The sequence below is a fragment of the Syngnathoides biaculeatus genome, chromosome 18 (assembly GCF_019802595.1).
Source record: "Syngnathoides biaculeatus isolate LvHL_M chromosome 18, ASM1980259v1, whole genome shotgun sequence".
Classification (NCBI taxonomy): domain Eukaryota; kingdom Metazoa; phylum Chordata; class Actinopteri; order Syngnathiformes; family Syngnathidae; genus Syngnathoides; species Syngnathoides biaculeatus.
In genome coordinates, this window is record NC_084657.1 from 7,851,213 (window position 1) to 7,873,681 (window position 22,469).

Genomic DNA, 22,469 nt, shown 5'->3' on the forward strand with positions numbered 1-22,469 from the left:
TGTGCTGCCTAAAAGAAACTCGTGGCTTCTTTTCATATTTTACAGTATGTATGTGAATTGTGCCATTGGATGTAACAACCAATCATCCCTCACTCATTGAATCACATTGCAAAATGCCACAAATTGAATAGCTGTATGTTATACTTTCATTTTGCATTGGATTTTTTTTTCTTTTTGCGCGTAACGCACAATATCTGCGAGACTGCATCAGCGGTGCACAAGTGTGCACGCGCGCAGTTTAGAGGGACCATTGCTGACTGTTGACTTTTTTTTTTTTTTTTTTGGCATACCGTCCTGCAATCGATCAAGACTGCCTCGCGATCGACCAGTCGATATCTGCCCTGTGACTGACTGGTGACCAGTTCAGGTTGTAGTCCGCCTTCCGCCAGAAGCTAGCTTGCATAGACTCCGGCTCTCCTGTGACTATTGTGAGAATAGGCAGCTTGGATAATGGATGGATGATGCTCTCACCAAAACAAATAAAATGGGTAAAATGGACTTGGCTTTAAAAAATAGTTTTGACTCTTTACACAAAGGGTTGCTCAATGTGTCGATCGCGATCGACTGGGAGTTTTGGTCGATTGCGTGACGGCGTGCCATAAAAAAAAAAAAAATAGACATCAGCCTATTATCCATCTCGTCGCTTGAGGTGTGGCCGGTACGTTCATCGCACGCACATTAGGGCACGTTCTAGCAAACGTGCTTTCTATTTACGGTCTCTCTTTTGCTTTCTCCATGGCAGTCACGGAAATGCCCCCCTTCGGTAGATCGCGAGAGGCTGGCTGCTTGAAAAGTAGATCTTGGGGTAAACAAGTCTGGGCACCCTTGCTTTACACGATACCCAATTTTTGACCTTCAACTTTCACACGTAAAAATATTTTTGCGGACTAGACTTTGAATATTATGTACTGATATACCATACTTTGGAGCTAACAAAAAAAGAAAACTTAATGAAAATTGATGAAGAAATAAGCAAATCACAACTCACTATCAATGTCCGTACATTGCCTTTGATAGGGATCATTAGCGTCCCCAACATTGCTGCTCTGTAGTTACAGCATGCCGGTTAGCCAGACTGCAACAGCCCGCAAACAGAGTCTTAGTATCTATAGTTCACACACTAGCAGCACTTTCATGCAAGTACTAAAATACAAAGTACAAAATCCTTCTGATTCCTATGTTTTGTCATGCTATTGTTGCCCGAGCTAGGCATTAAATTACTTCACCTTTTCGCTATCAAGCTAAAAAGTTAGCTTATCACTACCCAGTATCAGTATGATTTTGTGTATTAAAGCCATATTTTGTTGTTTGACTGAAAATATCATTTAAAAATTATGAATTTGGGGAGTTAATTGTGCTTGTATGAATCTTCAATAGAGCTGTCAACCAAGGGGTTGGCAATTTTTCTATGGGGTCATATGAAAAGCTGAAACAGATGTCGAGGGCCATACCAATGTGCTCACCTCAAATGTGTTTTGAAACAATTTAATGTATTTATATAATTCATTACATTTAAATAGCTGTTACTTGGTATGTTTTCATAATTGAAAAATAAAATCCATCCGTTTTCTACAATACACTATTAACCGAGAAGAACAATAGTCTTGTGAATTACTGGGAAAAAAAAACGTGCATTGAATAAATTAATGTGTTTTTGGGATGTGGGTGGAAGCCGGAGTGCCTGGAAAAAACCCACACAGGCATGGGGAGAACATGCAAACTCCACATAGACAGAGCTGGGATTTTACCCCGGTCTCCAGAACAGTGAGGCAGACACTCAAACCAGTCATCCATCGTGCTGCCTGAAGGGGAACCTCAAAATCTTGATTTCGACCACATCCAGTTCAGCTTCCTGTTGACTCTTCATTGGCACAGACTCAAACCTGTTCAACGTGGCTGGCCTCACCACTGTCATAAACTTTGCCCTTCAGTCTAGCAGAGAGACTACAAGGCTCAAGATATTTTGCGAATGATTGTTTTCATTTGAGGAGCAACTTTGTAATTTTGAGCAGCAATATTTCTTGAAGTTTAATCGCACAGAGACCTGAAGCCCTGGTTTTAATATCATAAAAATATGAGAATAAAACATGTAAATTGAATGTAGGACTGCAGCTATCAGGTGTTTAAGGACTAGAATATCCCCCAAAGCACTCTTCTGTTTGGGTACATAACCCATTCTACTCTTTCGTCCTCTCTGACCACAATTACCACGTTTTGCACCTACATGACTTGAAGCGTAGCAGGTCAAATGTCACAATTTGACTACACTGAGCAAAATTTTTAAGGACCCTCTAATATAAGTAATGCCAGTGAAGTTCTCAGTCTACACATTTTCATTTCATTTTATGTTGCCACACCTTCAGTCCCCAGTAGTAGGCAGCTGGAGCTTTCACGCAACAATCTCAAGATCTCAAGAGGAAAAACCCACTGCTTAAATGGTCTTGTCTTCATGAGGAACTAAAACAAAAATAGGGGCTTTTGTCCTTGATGTGCAAACAAAAACATACAACACAGTACGTCAGGAATGATGGTGGAAGGACATTGACAACTTGGCTTTCCTTGCAGCTTTGACTGTGTGTTTTTTGGGTTTTGTTTTTTTTTCGGCTTGTCCCTTTCAGGTTCGCCACAGTGTACCATCTTAGATGAACGTATATATATGTTTGGCACAATTTTTACGCTGGATGCACTTCCTGACACAACCCTTCTCAGGGAGTGGAGACCCCAGTGGGATACGAACCCACAACCCCTGGTTTACCAAACCAGTGCTTTAACCACTGAGCGATGGGGCCTCCTTCAGCTGACTGTATGAAACGTTATTTATGTATTTATTTAATTAGAGCTATTCTTGTACGGCCATTAGGGGATCCGTTGGAACCGGCTCCAAAGTTAGCAATACCTTGGAATCTATAGTTGAATTTACGAGTTTATCAGTTCTATTTGAATTGATGATGTCATTGCCCATTTTACCGGTTGTATGTATCACACAGATCAGCTGGTATTTACACACCTACTGGCTTAAAGTGATATTAATAGGCTACATGACATTTACTATTCTGAGTAAGTGTGCCACATTGTCACCAAGAGCAACAGTACACACACTACCAAAGATAACGGCAATCTAACTATGAAACCCAGCAGGAAGAGAGCGGTGTCAACTGTCACGCCGCCAGTTTCCTCCTAGCGCCCTCAGCCTGCCAACCAAATCTGCCCTCCTCCAGTAAGCCCTGTCATTCCATCCGATCCATCCAACCCGTCCTTTTCACCTGTGTCCCCCACTTTTCCAAGTTATTCCCCATGCTCGACTATTTTACCTCCCATGTTTTTTTTTTTTTTTGTCAGATTTTCAGATTTTGAAGATGACCCCCCGTATAAGTTAACCACCTGTCTCATTCCGACTCCAACATGGATTTAGAATTTTCTGGATCCTTGCTTAATTTTTTGATCTTAGTAAATTGTTGTCGCATCTCCTCTTTTGCAGCCTCTGTGTGCGCCACAAGAATTTCTGATCTAAAAGTTTTCTTTGCAGAGTTGTCCACGTTAGCTACATTTTTTTTCTAACTTGCTAAAAAGAACCACCGATGCTCAATGGAATTTCAAAATCAGAACAGTGAGAGCCATTTGGGAGAATCTGCTGATATCAAGAAGTATCTGGAAAATATCCACACAGAACCTGGGTGGGACAGTATTACCATTCGTGAAGCATATGGTCTTGCCATGGACCTGGAGGATGAGACATTTTTATGTTTTTTGCAGTTTTTCTATCATCTTATGCCAGAAGTGGACACTCTGTACTGGACTGCAAAAACGGAGTGTGGATGCAGCCTCAGTGTACCATGCCATGGACAGCTTCAAAGACAGTGTGGGTCTACTGAGAGAAAAAGTGGATGATATCGCTCAAGAGAGTGCGGCGGCCCCAAAGAAACCAAGGAAAACAAACACTACAGCACTTATGATGGAAGTTTGATACCGTATGTGCTCAAGTAGAGGAGAGATTTTGCAAAAGTGATCACCTTATAGCAGCACAGCTCGTGGACAGCACACTTTTCATTAAATTCAACAAATCATTCTCATGTGCTTAATTTAAATGGGCATCTAAAATCTGGCCAATTGGAAACAAAGTTAAGATAGAAACTAAAAGGAATTCCCTTTACAGTCACTCAGAGAAGCATACTGGCAACACCCTGTTCCTGCTGGAGTTGATTTATGATAACAAATGAGATGAGTTTTTGAAATTCAATGACTCCAACTTTATCTCCATTTCTGTTGTGGGAAACCGGAAAAGCTGTTTTGAAAGGTAGACTATTATTATATTCTTCTTTTAAGAAAAAACTAGAAAAAAAACTCAAAAATGGAACTGAAGAAAAATTTAAATGCCTCACAAAAGAGTATGCAAGTAATCCAACAGATACAAAGCCAACTTCAGAAGGCAAAACATTAATTCCATTTCCATTTTATCTAAAAGAGCAGATTTCTAACAACAATAGTTAAGGTACACTAACTTTGAACACAATACCGTAATTTCTGACCTATAAGCCGTGACTTTTTTCACATACTTTCAACCCTCAGGTTTATGCTCGAGCAGAAAAGGTGAGACGGTGGAATCAATGCGTGAAGAAGTGACTTTTACCAGTATGTTTTTTTTTGTTTGTTTTTTTTTAAACCAGCCTTGTTAGCGCTGTGCTAGCGTGTTGCTGTTTCTCATGATTTTTAGCGGTATGTTTTTTTGTAACCGGCCATGTTAGCGCCGCGCCAGCGTGTTGCTGCTGTGTCTCAGTGTTTTAGGTATGTTTTGTTTTTTGTTTTTTGCTAGTAGTGCTGTGCTACCGTGTTGCTACTGTGTAGCTGCCATGGCCATTTTTTTTTAAGAGCCCTGTTCATGCTACCGTGTTGTTGCTAAGCCGAGGTATTAAAACTTTGAAAACTCTTTCTGTGTACAGTCTTTTTTTGTAAATATCTTGTGTTTCAATGTGGGCACTTGTGGCTTTTATACAGGTGTGGCTTTATGTACCAAATGGTACTTCCTTTACAAATGTACTGGGTGAGGCTTATAAGCAGGTGCGTTCTGTAATGCATTACCGTCGATAATTCACTTAGATCAGACAGGTTTCATGAAAGAAAGAAGGTCCACAAATAATGTAAGACGTTTGCTAAATTGAATAACCATGTCACCGTGTAAAAACCTCGACAATTATTATGTTACTTGATGCAGAAAAAGCATTTGATGAAGCTAACTGGACTTTTCTGTTTGAAAGTATTTGGAGATTCATTCATACATTGGATAGCAACATTATATAATTCCCTGGAAGTGACAATAAAAACAAACAGGGATATTGACAATCAAAACAAATGGGACAATTTCAAAAAGCTTTATATTACAAAGAGGAACCAGACAAGGATGTCCACTCTATTTGCAATATACATTAAACCTCTCGCTGAAGCTATTCATCAGTGTTAATAATAAAGGTATTTCCTCACCATTGACAGAACACCAAATCAATCTAAAAGTAGATTACATTCTTTATTTCTAGGAACCTAAGAATTCTCTGTCTTCAGCCTTTATTGAGACATTTTCACAACAACAACAGACTGAAATGAATGAACTGGACAAAATCAACAATACCCCCAAGAACAGCAAACCCATGGAATTCTGCAGCTCAAATCTCAGATTACCCTATTCTTATAGGAAAGAGAAAATATTTAGGTATCAATATCTCATCATATCTCACAGAGAAAAGCAATCTAAATCACGCATCACTTCTGGGAAATATTACCTGATTTAAGATACTGCAATAACTTGCCTGTATCATTACTGGGAAGAATAGCTACATAAAAAAATAAGTCTTACCTCAAATAAACTATTTTCAATTGAGTCAGTTGTAATAATGTTTATTCAAAAAACAACAAAAATAGAATCACTCTATCCACTCTTCAGAAAACAGGAGAGAGCCCTACATGCTCCCCACTTTAAACATTATTGTTTACCTAACCAATTGCAATATTTTATCAAATGCTTGCATCTCAATGACGAGTGGGATCCTTGACTAGAATTGGACCATGTGAAACGCAAAAACAAACTCTCATAACTCACTCCCATTTATTTCCACTAGTCTTAAACACCATAAATGTTTTAAGAATCCAATAATCACATCCATCTGAACGACTTGGTGGCAAAGCCTACAATCAATCCGTCCATCCATCCATCCATCCATCCATCCATTTTCTGAGCCGTGTATCCTCACAAGGGTCGCAGGAGTGCTGGAGTCTATCCCAGCTGTCATCAGGCAGGGGGCGGCGTACACTCTGAACTGGTTGCCAGCCAATCGCAGGGCACATGGAGACAGACAACAATCACACAATCAGCCAATCGCAGGGCACATGGAGACAGACAACAATCACACGTAGGGGCAATTTAGGGTCTCCAATTAACGCATATTTTGGGGATGTGTGAGAAAACCCATACGGGTACGGGGAGAACATGCAAACTCCACACAGGCGGTCCTCAGGACTGTGAGGCCAACTCTCTACAGCTGTGCCACCATTATGCCTTCTGGCATAATTTAGATTTTGAAATTAATAATGTACCCCCTGGCGGCACAATGATCTATCCGTGTCTGCCGACTGTAACTAGTTAATACAGGTATTTAACAATAAGTTGAGAATGACCAAAAGAATGAAAATTTAGTTCATACAATATAAAGTACTCCATTGAGTAAATTGTATTATGTACACTATGCATAAAATGGGCTTTTCTGTATCGAATATTTGTGCGCATTGCACCCAAAGTACCCCAGATACCTATTTTCATGCTATATGGCACAGGTGTCAAACTCAAGGCTGGGGGGCCAGAACCGGTCAGCCACATGATTTCATGTCGTCTGCGAAGGAAAATCTTCGGTGTCAAAATCCGTGATTGTTGTGAAAATAACATTTCAAATGGCCATATATCATAAAAGATAATGTTGAGATATTATCAGCATTTTTGTGTTACCAAACATGAACAATGGTTGAAATCCCCATTACACCTGATTTCTGATTTCAAAACTAGTTCATAAATTTCATTTGTAAATATGATGGGGTGATTCAGGATGTCTATGGTTTCACCATAACAGCCCTCTGAGGGAAATTGTAACTACAATGTGGCCCGCGACAAAAATGAGTTTGACACACCTGCTATATGGGAATGCATAGCAATTCTATGCTTCTGTACTTCGGTTACACAAAACCTCTCATATATTTTGAACTTTAGGATTCCACTTTCCATAAGAGGGCGTATACTTGGCAATTTAAGCCTAATCAACCTTCCAAATAAATAATAATAAAAATAATAATTACTTGTCGCATTAACCATTGCTAAACATTATTAAACTGGAACGATATTAACGCCATGAACAGTAATCAGTGGCTACATCTTATAAAAATGAAAAAAATCAATTTATAGATAATCTCTTTTTCTTCTTGTGAAGCGTGGGGGTGGTTGCATCATCATTGGGGGTGTTTTTCTGCACATGGGACAGGACGGCTGCACTGTATTAAGAAGAGGATGACCGCGGCCATGTATTGTGACATTTTGGGGAACAACCTCTATCCCTCAGTCAGAGCATTGAAGGTGGGTCATGGCTGGGTCTTTCAACATGACAATGACTCAAAGCACACAGCCAGGAAAACCAAGGAGCGGATCCGTAAGAAGCATATCAAGGTTCTGGCTTGATCTAGCTAGTTTCCAGACCTAAACCAAAAAGAAAATCTTTGGAGGGAGCTGAAACTCTGTGTTTCTCAGCGACAGCCCAGAAACCTGTATGATCGAGAGAAGATCTGTGAGGAGGAGTGGGCTAAAATCCCTCCTGCAGTGTGTGCAAACCTGGTGAACAACTACAGGAAACGTTTGACCTCTGTAATTACAAACAAAGGCTACTGTATCAAATATTAACATTGGTCTTCTCAGGTGTTCAAATACTTATTTACAGGTGTATCACACAAATAAATCGTTTAAAAATCATGCATTGGGATTTCTGGATTTTTCTTTTTAGATGATCTCTCTCACAGTGGACATGCACCTTGGATGAAAATTTCAGACCCCTCCATGATTTCTAAGTGGGAGAACCTGCAATATAGGAGTGCCCAGAAGATCACTGGCTCCTCTCTGTCCTCCCTAGAAGACATTGCCAACTCCCGCTATCACAGCAAAGCCACTAATATTGTAAAGGACTCTTCACATCCTGGTCATCACCTGTTTAACCCGCTGCCCTCAGGCAGGCAGTACAGGTCCCACAAAACACGGACAACCAGATTCAAGGACAGCATTTTACCCAGAGCCATCAACTCCTTGAACTCCAACCAGTAACATAACAACAATGTAATGCAATGTTTTGCAAATGCACTTTTATGCATTTATTTATTAATTTATTTAGCAACAACTGTTTTTTGATGTTTCATCTATTTTTTTTTTTTTTTTTTTTTAACCCAAGATGTTCTTTGATTTTAATTCTATTTTATTTATTGGACCTTGTGGAGAAGCACTCATCATTTCATTGTATGCACAGCATATAATGACAATAAAGGCTTTTGATTCATTTGATTTGATTTTGTTCAAATGCTTATGTTCTTCACTGTATATACAGTGCCTTGTAAAAGTATTTAGCCCCCTACAAGTGGGACACAATCGTGAAATGGAACAAAATTGATTGGATACTGTATTCATTTTTAACAAATAAAAACCTGAAAAGTGGGGCATTCAGTATTATTTGGCCTCATTGCATTAACACTTTGTAGCGCCACATTCAGGTGCAATTACAGCTGCAAGTCGCTGGGGGTATGTCTCTATCAGTTTTATAGATTGAGAGATGGAAATTCTTGCCCATTCTTCCTTGCAAAACAGATCGAGCTCAGTGAGGTTGGATGGAGAGCGTTTGTGAACATCAATCTTCAGCTCTGCCGACAGATTCTCGATTGGATTCAGGTCTGGACTTTGACTTGGCCATTCTGACAGCTGGATATGTTTATTTGTGAACCATTCCATTGTAGATTTGGCTTTATGTTTTGGATCATTGTCCTGTTGGAAGATAACTCTCAGGTCTTTTGCAGACTCCAACAGGTTTTCTTCCAGAATGGTCCTGTATTTGGCTCCATTCATCGTCCCATTAATTTTTACCATGTTCCCTGTCCCTCCTGAAGAAAAGAAGGCCCAAACCATGGGGCTGCCACCATGGTTTGACAGTGGGGATGGTGTGTTCAGGGTGATGCGCTGTGTTGCATATAACAGATCGTTATGCATTGTGGCCAAAAAGTTCGAATTTGGTTTCATCTGACCAGAGCACCTTCTTCCACAATTTTGGTTTGTCTCCCAGGTGGTTTGTGGCAAACTTTAAACAAGACTTTTTATGGATATATTTGCTTGGCTGAGCAATTCAGGTCAGCTCAGGTGCCAAGCGCCAGGGTTCTTATGGGGCCACTTCGGTGGACATCCGTGAGGAGTCACAATGATAAAACAGAACTCAACCAACAAGAACAGATGGAGGGTGCCGGTCAAGCACCACTGAGGCAGGGGCATGAGGCGACGGCTGCTGGTCGAGCACCACCGAGGCAGGGGCGAGAGGTGGTGGCTGCTGATAGAGCATTGCCGAGGCAAGAGCGAGACGCTGCAGCTGCTTGTCGAGCACCACCAAGATTGGGGCGAGAGGCGGACGCACCGCTGGATCAGAAGCAAGAACGAGAACAGGTGTGGGAGGTGGTGGCCACAGGCAAGGCACGACTGCTCCAGAGAGAATAAGGGAGTGGTCGCTGGCCATGAGCAGCAGAACCGAGACGCGTCGGCCGTAGGTTGAGCACTGATGCATGAGATGGCGACCGCAGGTCAGGCATTGGCGAGGAAGTGCAGGAGGTGAAGGTTAGTCAAATTCCACCACTAGAGTCCATGAGGAAGGAATTTCCATGGGCCGTACACCGACAAATCCTGAGCGCGTGGTGGACAATGCAGGCTGGGTGCTGATGAAACGGGAGTGAGAGGCGGCGGCGGTAAATCATGTGCCACTGCTGGAGAGTGTGGCGGTGGCCGCAGGTCTGGCGTCACCGTAGCATGAGCAGGAGAGGGCAGCTGGTTGAATGCCTCTGCTGGACAGCACGAGCGATGGTCCAGGCACCAACAAAACAGGAGTGAGAGGTGAATGCTGCAGGCTGGGTGTCACCAGAACAAAAAAAAGCGGCAGTGGCCAGTCGATTCATCCCCTCTTTTGAGCCAGGTTTACGAGAACAGCAAACTGCGAGGCTCAGGTGGCATCCTGCTGTTTAAGGTGGAGACAGTCATTTCTTGATATTGCTGCACTCGCTGGGACCATGTCTTACGAGCTCACTCTGTCATAAGCACGGGACATTAGGTGAGATCCAAGGACAAGGAGAAGGACATGATTTTTGAGGGTCGTTTAATTCCAGGCAGAGGTCATACATAGGTAAGCAGTCCAAAAAGGCAGAAGCACAAAAACTTGTGGCAAAAGGCAAGGTCCAAAAACAAGAAACAAGGTCAGATAAATACAAGGCGAAAACTTGGAACATGAAAACAAGACTTGATTATGGTGGTACAGGAACGCTGGGATGTGGTAAATAGGCGAGTACACTCACAAAAAGTCCATCTACACACGCAAAACTCACGACAGAATCACACACAACGAACTGGGGACTAATGACACGGAACACGACATTGAGATACATGGCATAATTATCAATGATGCGCAGGTGAGGAGCTGCTGTCAGGAGCAACTGCGCACAAGGCAGTAGCATGACCACGCCCCTGACAGCTGGTTCTCAAGTACAACAAAGACTGCCTCCCCTCAACTTCAACTCCCATCATCAGAGGACGCCATCGGCATAGCTCTGCATGCTGTGTTGAGTAACCGAGAATAACCGCAGACCTATGCTTGGATACTCTCTGTGTACTACTACAGTTTGGCCTTTAATACAATTATTCCAGACATTCTGATGACTAAACTGGACAACTTGGGTCTCCCTCCTGTCACATGTGCCTGGATCAAGAACTTCTTGACCAACAGAACCCAGACTGTGAGAATTAGCTCGCACCTATACTCCACCCATACATTGAGCATCAGCTCACCACAGGGCTCCATGGTAAGCCCACTTCTGTACTGTCTCAACACCTTAGACTGCAGCCCAGTCGACAAAAATAACATCGTCAAATTTGCTGACAACACAAGAGTGGTCGGTTTAATCTCAAAGGGAGATGAGGCACCCTACAGAGGAGGTCCAGAAGCTCACAACCTGGTGCACAGACAACAAACTGACACTGAATACTATAAAAACAAAAGGATGTCATTGTGGATTTTAGGAGGAACAGGAGTGAACCATCTCTGCTCTTCATCAATGGTGAGAGAGTGTAAAAGTCTGCACATTCAGGTTCCTCAAAGTCCTGATTTCTGAGGACCTCTCCTAGACAGACAACGCCACAGTGGCCATTAAGGAGGTTCAAAAACGTCTCCACTTCCCGAGAGTCCTCAGAAAGAATAACCTGGACACAAGGTTGCGGCTGGCATTTTACCACTAACCTATCAAGCGGGTGCTGACATACTGTGTCTGTTAGGTACAGGAACTGCACAGAGGCAGACAGAGCAAGGCTTCAGAGGACAATCACAACTGTCAGCTTTACAAAATTGTTGACAGTTGAAGAATGATATCAGAGATTCACAGTGTGCCAGGTTCACGCAACGTATGACAATTTCTCAAGGAAGGAAGACTAGAGGAACGGGATGTGTCTCTCTCACCATCTCCAGCCCATTCTGCCCACATCTCCACGAATCCTCCTTTTTGTTTCCTTACTGCATGAAAAAAAAGCCAACGTGAGTGTTTGTGATTTCTTCACCATCCTTTCGAGATCATCACAGACTTTATGTTGTCTGCTGCATCGCTGTCTGGTGTTTCCCAATGTGCCTCTTGATTGGATCACATTGTTCAAGCAAATCATGGCAAAAGAGCATTGAAAGCATAAAGAGAGCAAATATGGGATAACTTTGTATATAATTGATCCAACAAAAAGCACAGATTGTTGGCTGCTTCCATGTCAGACAATTATTCCTTCTCGGTGCCTCAGCAGAGCTCAGAAAATTATTAAGGAGACTGCATACCCCAGTTATCAATTGTTTGAGCCCCTGCCATCTGGAAGGTGGTACAGATGTGCAAAAGCATGGACCGATAGACTAAGGAAAAGTGAGAACAATTACCACCCTGAACTCTTATCTTTCCTGTAGCCGCACTGTTAATGCAAAGGCACGCAATTTTTAAATAATCTTGAGCAATACTTTTTATGCAATGTCTTACACGTATTTATTTTCATTTATATCACTTTTATGTATGCACTGATTAAGGAGGTGCTCTCCAACTTGAGAAAACCCACTGAGGCAGTGCGAGGGAGAACGTGTGAACTCAATGCAGGCGAGGCCGGATTTGAACCTGGGTCCTCAGAACGGTGTGGCAGACCCCCAAACGTGCTGCTTTAATTTGACATCTCCTATACTGCACTATTTGTGTGTAATCTGGTTATGTGTGGTTTTAATAATAGGTTGAGGGAATATTTGGGAAATATTAAAACATGCATACCTTTAGTGAAAACTTTAGTACTGGGATTTTTTGGTCAAAATAAAGTTAAACTATTTTTTCCCCAAAAATAAATCTTTAACCATCACCATTACTTAAAGCAGATTTCTTCATTCCAACGGCATGTTTTTCTCACCGTGACCACGTATGAGCCCTGAACAGTTACCTTCTTTCATGCTGCACCTCATCTACAAATAACTACACAATGGTTGCTGATGCCCCCAGGAGACAAAACAACAACATAGTTAAGTGCTTATAAAACACATTCATTTAATTAGTTTTTAACTTCTGTTGACTTTGTTAACTTTGCAATAAAAGTAACAGCGGCAGGAACAACAGAGACTCTGCTGGAAACATTGCTGCAGTAGTGAGAAATGGATAACACTCCGCCTGCAGTCATCAAAAACTAATGTTTAAGTCGAATAAAAATTTGAATGCAAAGGGCACAATTTAGTTGCATACATTTTTATTTGGATTTTGGAAGATGAGCTAATGGAAAAACGGTTATACTCAATCCAAGTCAATACACGCATAGAATTCCAAACAAAGTATTGGAACAGTGAGCCCAATTCCTTTATTTTTGCAGTGACCTAAACATATTTGGGTTTGACGTCAAGAGAATATACAGTAAGTCAAGAGAACAACAGTTCATCTTTTATCGTGAGGAATTTACATCTTCATCTGATGCACAATTTAAAATATTAGACCTAATTGTGATGAAAAAATAAAAATAAAAAATACATTTTAAATGAGCAAAGTATGTGACGAGACAGAACTAAAAATAGCCAGCCATCCATTTTCTGAGCCCCTTATCATCAAGAGGGTCGTGAGAGGGCTGGAGCCTATCCGAGCTTTCATCGGGCAGGAGGCAGGTTACACCCTCAGCTGGTTTCCACCCAATCTTAGGCCACATAGAGACAAACACACACAACCACACCTAGGGGAAATTTAGTGTTCCCAACAAATGGATGCATGTTTTGGGGATGTGGGAGGAAACCGGAGGGGCCGATGAAAGCCCACATGGGCACAGGGAGAACAAGCTAACTCCAGACTGGTGTGGCCGGGATTTGAACCCCAGTCCTCAGAACTGTGAGCCCAATGATCTCCTGCTACGCCCCTGCGCCACAACTTAAAAATAGTAAAATAGAGAATCAGAATAGGACTTCATATTCCACGGGAAATCATATGCAACTAATCCATACTGCAGCCCATCTTGCTCTGACATTAGCAATCATGCATTCTATTTTATTGACACTTTTCTATGCTTTCAACACTGCCTATTTCTGTTTTTTGTTTTGGAAGGGACTACAGCCTTCATTCAGTCTAATATTTAGCTTTTAAAATAAATGCTCTCTTGGGTTTGAGTCTTGCTTTCGTTGTGTTTTGGGGCATTATCCTGGATATTTCTGATTAATTTTGATAAAATTTTTCTGCTTACATGGTGAATTTTCTTTTTTTAATCTCCTCATAATTGTTAGAAAAGTTGTAACAAAAATACTTTGAGAAGTTGATGAATGAAGAAAACAAGAATGAAAGAAGAGTAGAAGAGGCAAGTGTGAAGGACCAGGAAGTGGCAATGATTGGTAAGGGGGAAGTTAGAAAGGCACCAAACCGGATGAAAAATGGAAAGGCGGATTGTCCTGATAACATACCGGTGGAAGTATGGAAGCAATTTGGAGAGATAGCTGTGGAGTTTTTGACCAACTTATTCAATAGAATAATAGCGGAAAAGAAGATGAAGAATGGAGGAAAAGTGTGCTAGTCCCCATTTTTAAGAACAAAGGAGATGTTCAGAGATGTGGAAACGATAGAGGAATAAACTTGATGAGCCCCACAATGAAGTTATGGGAAAGAGTACAGGACAGAAGTAAATATCTGCGAGCAACAATATGTTTCATGCCTAGAAAGAGTACAACAGATGCATTATTTTCCTTGAGGATGCTCACAGAAAAGTACAGAGAAGGTCAGAAGGAGATACCTTGTGTCTTTGTGGATCTAGAAATAGCCGATGACAGAGTGCCAAGAGAGGAACTGTGGTACTGCATCTGTAAGTTTGGTGCGGCGGAGAAATATGTTGGAATAGTACAGGACATGTATTAGGGCAATAGAACAGTGGTTAGGTTGTGCCATAGGTGTGACAGAAGAATTTAACATGGAGGTGGGACTGCATCAGGGATCATCTCTGATCCCCTTCCTGTTTGCAGTGGTAACGGATAGGCTTACAGATGAGGTTATAGACTGGAATTCCCTTGTACCATGATGTTCACAGATGATATTGTGATCTGCAGTGACAGTAGGGAGCAGGTGGAGGAACAATTAGAAAGATAGAGGCATGCACTGGAAAGTAGAGGAATGAAGAGTAGCCGAAGTAAAACAGAATATATGTGTGTGAATGAGAGGTGTGTAGAGGGAAGAGTGATGCTCCAGGGAGAAGAGATGGCGAGGGTGGACAACTTCAAATACTTGGGGTCAACAATACGGAGCAATGGAGAGTGTGGTAAGGAAGTGAAGAAACGGGTCCAAGCGGTGTGGAACAGTTGGCGGAACGTGTCTGGTGTTCTATGTGACAGAAGAGTATCCGACAGGATGAATGTTGCAAAGTTTATAAAACAGTGGTGAGGCCGGCAATGATGTAAACAAAACGGTAGCACTAAAGACACAAAAGGAAGCAGAACTGGAGGTAGCAGAAATGAAGATGTTGAGGTTTTTGCTAGGAGTGAGCAAGTTGGATAAGATTACAAATGAAGTCATTCAAGGCACAGCCAAAGTTGGATGTTTTGGAGACAAGGTTCAAGAGAGCAGACTTCAATGGTTTGGACATGTCCGGAGGCAAGAGAGTGAGTATATTGGTAGAAGGGTGCCGAGGATGGAGCTGCCAGGCAACAGAGTGAGAAGAAGACCAAAGAGAAGGTTGATGGATGTTGTGTGTGACATGAGAGCAGTTGGATAGGAAGATGCAGGAGATAGGCTTAGATGGAAAAAAGATGACACGCTGCGGCGACCCCTAATGGGACAAGACGAAAAGAAAAGAAGAATTGTTACAAAAGTCATCCATGTGTTGTTCATATAATTAGAAGATAATGACAAAGTAGATTTTCGTAATTCCATTCAAAAAGTGAAACTATACATTCATTCAGCCTGACATATTCCAAGTGTTTATTTCTTTTCATGATGATTATAACAGGCAACTAATGAACATCCCAAATTGAGTATGGGAGATGCAATACTGATGACATCAGGTGACACAGTAACCTGCAAAGTTTTTTAATTGCCTCTCAGTCTCGTTCTCTATGATACACAATCATGTGGAAGACTGCAGACCTGACAGTTGTCCAAAAGACAACCACTGACACCTTGCACAAGGAGGGCAAGACACAAAAGGTCATGGCTCGAGAGGCTGGCTGTTCAAAGAGCTGTGTCCAAGCAAATTACTAAAGAGAGCAAAGGGAAGGAAAAGACGTGGTAGAAAACAAATGTAAAAGAAATTAGGATAACCACACTCTGGAGACGTTTGTGAAACAAAACCAATTTAAAAATGTGGAAGACAGGGCGGACTGCGCTTAGAATCACTATGCACAGACGTATACAAGACATGGTATTCAGCTGTTGCATTCTTTGTGTCTATCCATTCTTCTACAAGAAGCAGAATCAGAAGCCTCTCACCTGGGTAAATGAAAGAAAAGACTGGACTGCTACTGAGATGTCCAAAGATATGTTCTCTAATGGAAGTCAATTTTGCATGTGCTTTGGAAATCAAGGCTCCAGCATCTGGAGGAAGAACGGAGAGGCAGAGAATCCACATTGCTTGAAGCCAAGTGTGAAGTTTGCACAGGTAGCGATGTTTGGGATGCTTTGACATGTCCTGCTACTGACCAACTTCATGGAGATGCCAATTTCATATTTGAACAGGACTTGCACCTGCACACAGTGCGAAAGCTCACAGTATCCGGTTTAAGCCCTTGAATGTGGGAGCAAACTCGTCTGACGTCAACCCCACAGAAAATTTATGGGGTATTGTAGAGGAAGATGCGATATACCAGGCCCAACAATGCAAAGTCGCTGAAGGCCACTATCAGAGCAACCGGAGCTCCCATATCACCTGAGCAGTCCCCCAGACTGGTCGACACCACATGAATCCTTATTCTGGAGTCATTGAGATAAAAGGAGATCCAACTAAGTGTTGAGTGCTATACATCGTCATACTTTTCATATTTATACTTTTCAGTTGGCCTACCTTTTTTTTTTAACTTTTTTTTGTATCAGTCTAACCCCAACTATTAATTTGGGGACTTCTTCACAGCTCTCACCATCTCATCTCTGCAGGTATTTTTCTTGATCGACCTTTTCTCCAATGTCTCTTAATTACTTACTTAATACAAACTGCATTTAGAGCACTTGTCTACCCGTGAAGCATTAAATGGAACCTCTAACTGTATGTGAGCGAACATTTCTACACTTGCGCCTCACGCTTACACAACAGTGAAGGATAATGAAACACTGCATGAGACAAAAACAAGAACATATAAACAATGAAAATTTGCTGATATCAGCAAGACAAGAATAAAACAATATCCTTTATCTTTGGGGTATTTGGACAAAAACTTGTACTGGTAATGCACATGCTATAAAGAAACTTGGGAACTCTTGTGGGGAAAATAGAATGCATAACAGCAAATAATTTTAATTTGTTTAACACACATTTGTGATCATTTTAAATGGTTTCAGTTTGAATTTTACACTGCTCAGAGAAGCCGAGTACGCTGGTTCAAATTTGGATGGAAAAGACTGGAATCTTGGCTCTTGACCTAGTTCGTGTTGCGTGCAAATCGTCAATAGTGGGTAGAGGGGTGCCGACAATCCTTTCAGCGGTTATGATTCTTCGTTTCAGTTGGAGTTTGTCCTTTTTTGTGGCGGCCCCAAACCAGACTGATGGACGTACACAGCACTGATTGGATGACGACTGTGTAGAACTGTCTCAGGAGCTCTTGTGACGGGCCGTGCTAACTCAGAAGCCACAAGAAGTACATTCTTTGCTGGGTTTTTTTGAGGATGGAGTTGATGTTCGTCTCCCACTTCAGGTCCTCCGAGACTGCAATTCGCAAGAACTTGAAGGTCTCCATGGTTGAAACAAGACAGTTAGACAACGTCAGAGGCAGCTGTGGTGAAGGATGCCTCCTGAAGTCCAAAATCATCTCTACAGTCTTTAGAGTACTCAACGCCAGGTTGTGTTGACCACACCAGAGCTCCAGTCTTGACACTTCCTGTCGATATGCAGACTCATCACAGTCTTTGATGAGGCCGATGACCGTGGTGTCATCTGCCAATTTCAGGAGTTTGACAGTCTGATGCCACGATGTGCAGTCATTTGTGTACAGTCGAGCTTGTAAACTGGCATTGTTATTCAGTTGTTTAAAAAACTAACAGTTTTGTTCTATGTAGTGTTAATTTATGCAAATTTACTAATTTCAAGTGCTTCTTAAGAAAAATAAAATACCACCTGTGTTAAAGTACCTAGATTTTGTGGTGTATTCGCATGCATAAAAAAAATCTATTTTTTTGTTGTTGTTTGGAATTTCTAATGGGGGAAGAGTGCTATTAAATTTTGAAACAATTTTATCTGTACTGTATATTCATTACTATCAGAGCTAATAAGGCTTTGCTTGCTAAGATTTTCTAAGCGATGATCTGATGTTGAATAGAAATCCCAGATTTCGAACCTCAGCCACTTTGGCCCTTGCCAGGATTCGGAAAAATAATGTATAAAGGATTTACTGCCAAGCTTCATATTTATATGTGTAGTACTTTTCATTTATTAGGATTATCTACATTCCATTAGGGATAGGAACCAAAGGCACAATGAGGTTCAGCATCTTTAAATGCAGAATATATAATGAGCTGTTCCTAATTTGATTCTGTGTTTGATCCTTGAATAATAACTACTGATGTCTAGAAATAATTTTACTGGAAAAACAATATCAAAAAAGGTTATTCTGACACATTGGATGCAGAGGACATTAAAGTCTATATCAAGCACATTTGCAGCCACGCTATCTGTGTGTGTGAGTGTGTGTGTGTGCGTGCGTGCGTACGTGCGCACGCGTGTGTGTGTGCGTGCGTGCGCACGCGTGTGTTTACAAAAAATATATATTGGATTATTAGTCTATTGCATTCCACGCAATGCTTTTTAGATTTTGGAATGGGTCCTGTTGTTGCTAAAATCATTACTTAAACACATAGACACCATTCAAGGACAGCTTGTATAGGTAAGAGCATGACCATAGGTTCGTTTGAGACCATGACCAAGACTAATTGATTGTACTTGAGTGAAGCAATGAGGCAGGGTTTTCCAGATGTAGAAATTGTTTTTCGCGGGGCATTTTGAAGACCCAATTAGAAAAAAAAAGGATTTCATTTACACTCCTCTCCAAAAATATTGAACAGTGAGACCAATTCCTTTATTGCCTGGAGACTATGGTTTGGTATCAAAACATAAGCATGACCAGAGTGACCAACATTTCATCTTGGTTTCACAAATTATTTCCAGAGATCCATCTTTTGATTTTTTTTTCAATGCAAATTTAATTCACAATAAATCTGAAATTTGCCGGAGTGTCTCAATTATTTTGGAAGGGAGCGACGGAAAAGTGACTTTACACACCAAAGATAATTTATTGTATTTTCTGACATCAGCATGTGCTCGGAGTACATTCACAGATCATTCTTGTTGACCCACCACAAGCATAACTTAAGCCAAGCCATCTCTTGTCGATCTTGCTCCCTGGTGGCTTGCTTAGTATCATTCCAATAAAACAATTTCTGTGGAATGAGCATTGGTATGCGTGCAGTCTGTCCTGAAAATGAGCTGTCTCACAGTAAAAACCCAGCTTCTGCTTCTTCTTGAGAGCAATCGGGAAGAGGCGGGCTTAAGGGGGCATGAACTGAGAGGACCCTGATATACCCAAAAACATGCAACGCAACACCACACAACTGAATTGGTTTCCTGGACAATGGAATATAATAGGCCTGGACACATCACATTGCTCGTGGGCCTGGAAGAGGACTCAACACACTCTAGGATAACGATAACGATAAGGATAACAAGGAGACAAAAAGCTTATTCTAGTCGAATTTACAGAACGGAAACTCACATCTCACAAAATCTGACTACTATTAAAGAAAGCCTGATGTATTACTGCACACAAACATTAAAAATTGAATACATTGGAGAAATTGTTTATTTTTCTTTTTTAACTTGTATTGGTGCTAGTTCTTTGTTTTTCAGCCAATTTACTTGATTGGAACAACATATTTGCTTTGGGACATGCTGTGTCTTGTGTTTACCTCCAGTTTGTGTGACCAAAACATATTGTTCGCAATTTTCCCCTGCTCTAAAAAAACTGAAGGAAAATAAAGTATTGCTCCTCATCTTCTAATAGCATGCACATATGTAAATAGTTACAGACTATTTGTGGCCTGCTTGTCCAATGACACAAATAATCAAATACGATTTTAGCAAGAGTTAGACGTAGATTTATTCGGGATTGTCCCCTAACTGGGAACGGTGGACCAGCTGTGAAGTGTTGGACTCACAGTTCAGAGGACCGAGGTTCAAATCCCAGCCCCACCTGTGTGGAGTTTGCATGTTCTCATGGTGCCTGCGTGGATTTTCTCCGGGCACTCCGGTTTCCTCCCACATCCCCAAAACACACAACATGAATTCGATACTTTAAATGGCCCCTAGGTGTGATTGTGAGTGCGACTGTTTTCTGTCTTTATGTCTCCTGCCCGATGACAGCTGGGATAGGCTCCACCACCCTTGTGAGGATAGGCGGCTCAGAAAATGGATGGATGTGGTCTGACTTATGAGTGACTGGTGGTGATTGTTTTCAAATTGTGTGTTTCAATGACTGGATGCAGTACACTATGAGACATCCTCCCAAACCGAATCTGCACGATGACACAAGTAATCCAGTAATCTCAGTTGTTGAAAAGGTAGTAGGCAAAGGGTGACAGCAACAGTAGTACTTAATCCTCAGAACCCTGCAGGGTAGATGTATCTGAATGTAGGAGTTTAAGTGGTCTAAATCGCTATTGTGATTTCTCAGGGAAGCACATGATTTGTCTATAAATGGCGAGGGCATATTTAATGAAGCTATGGTAGAAAAGGGCTGTGATTCAAGCATTTGCAGGTGAGAGCCATTGTGTGGCAGTGCACATTTCTCTTTTCTACGGCTGAATAATGGTAACGACAAAAACATCACAGTATAAATCAAAGCATATCTATACATTTAAGATCCAAGTTTTCTAATTTCCTTTATACTACCTTTTTGTGATAAGAGGTATGTACAGGCAGTGATTGTGCTAGTCATCTATTAGGGTTTAATATAGTATATAGATTGGCCTTTAAAAAAAAAAAACTCAGTTTACAGAAAAACAATGATTCAACCAGGACTTAGTTCATAAAACAAACAGGTAAAGTTCATCTAACACTTAATTGTAAACAAAGATTTACAAGAGCATTCATAATAATCTCAGAGTGCTGGTGTCGTCTTTCAGGCTTTGGCTTTTACCATTTCATATCAGTCAAACATTGCTGATGAGAGTAATGATGAGGACCCTAAGCACCGTGAAATAAATCCATCTTCAGGATATATAAAGTGGTAAGCGGTCCAAAGGTCAATTTTCTTGGGAGTTTCTTTTAGTATTCCAGTTGTGTATGGAAACATTCACCATCGTATATTGCAACCAACACTATTTCAAATTGGAAACAAAATGCAATTACTTGGCACAAAATCATGGCCAAGAAATTACATAGTGCGTGTTATTTCTACGGTTTTCAGTGTAGACATTTGTTTGTTGGGGTGGGTAAAATGTTTACAATGTGGTATTGCAACTACAGTACAGTATTCCCTAATTCTGAGTTAAGTAATGTTGGCCAGGTCTATTGTAAAGGCTTCTTTTTTTCTTCTTCTATCAGCTACCGCAAGTTTTTCCAGTAACAAAAGCGTGCATGCATTAGTGCAAAATTACTTCACTTTCGTTTGAAATGTATTATTTTTAAATAAATAAATAACCGATCAAGCAAATACACGTAAATGCAGTGAAGACACTGAGGGTTGCAATACACAACAACTGCTCGTTTCGAATCAACTCTTGTACTGTTCAATTGTTTAGCGTCAAATGCATTTAAAAACAAACCAGATCTGAGAACCAACGTATCGCTGTGGTCGATCTAATCAGCGTTATTTTATCCAAACAAACAAAGAGCGTCGAAAATAAAGTCGACGTGCATTCACCAGAAAAATGGTCAACACATTTAATCCAAAGGGAGCAAGACAAAAAAAACAAGACAAAAAAAAAACACTGCTCCCTCTATAGCACATAAATACGTGTTCCCTCCTTTCCATCTTTTTCTTCCCTTCTCTACTTCCCCCTCCCTCTTTTCCTCCCTCTCTCTTTCCCTCCCTCCCTCTCTCTCTCTCTCTCTCTCTCTCTCTCTCTCTCTGGCCTGGCTGCCAGTCTGACTCCATGAACAATGTCCTGCCTTTTGTAAAGAAGGGGGGGGGGGAAAGGCCTGCTCGAACAGAAAGCCCCTACTCACAAGCACTGACATTGAAAATGAATGACAGCTTACCTGCATGCCAATCTTCATCAGACTGACACTGGCTTGACAGCACAGCCTATACTCCTCCACACCGCCAGTGACGTCACACGCTACAAGCCCCTCCCACCACATGCTCTGACTCCGCTCCCCCATTTTCTCAGAGTGCCGCAGATGCATTCGAGTATCCGTTGGAAGAAAAAAAAAAGGACACTCCGTGTTGGGCTCAACGAAAAAGAAAAATATGTAAATGTTGTACGATTTAGGGCATTGA

At 41.3% G+C, this 22,469-nt stretch overlaps 1 protein-coding gene across 7 annotated transcripts in view; it reads right to left on the reverse strand.

The window, feature by feature from the left end:
* Window positions 1–22,469, reverse strand: part of pknox2 (pbx/knotted 1 homeobox 2) — a 187,198-nt gene that overhangs the window by 162,795 nt on the left and 1,934 nt on the right. For 2 of the 7 annotated variants that reach the window (XM_061803464.1, XM_061803456.1), the window contains exon 1: window positions 22,229–22,315. The exons of 2 other annotated variants lie outside the window; for them this stretch is intronic. The gene's annotated coding sequence lies outside the window, so the exon portion shown is untranslated. Of the gene's footprint in view, window positions 1–6,239; window positions 6,306–22,228; window positions 22,316–22,469 lie in introns of those variants that run through there. 3 more of the 7 variants (XM_061803463.1, XM_061803457.1, XM_061803458.1) reach the window with 3 other exon arrangements.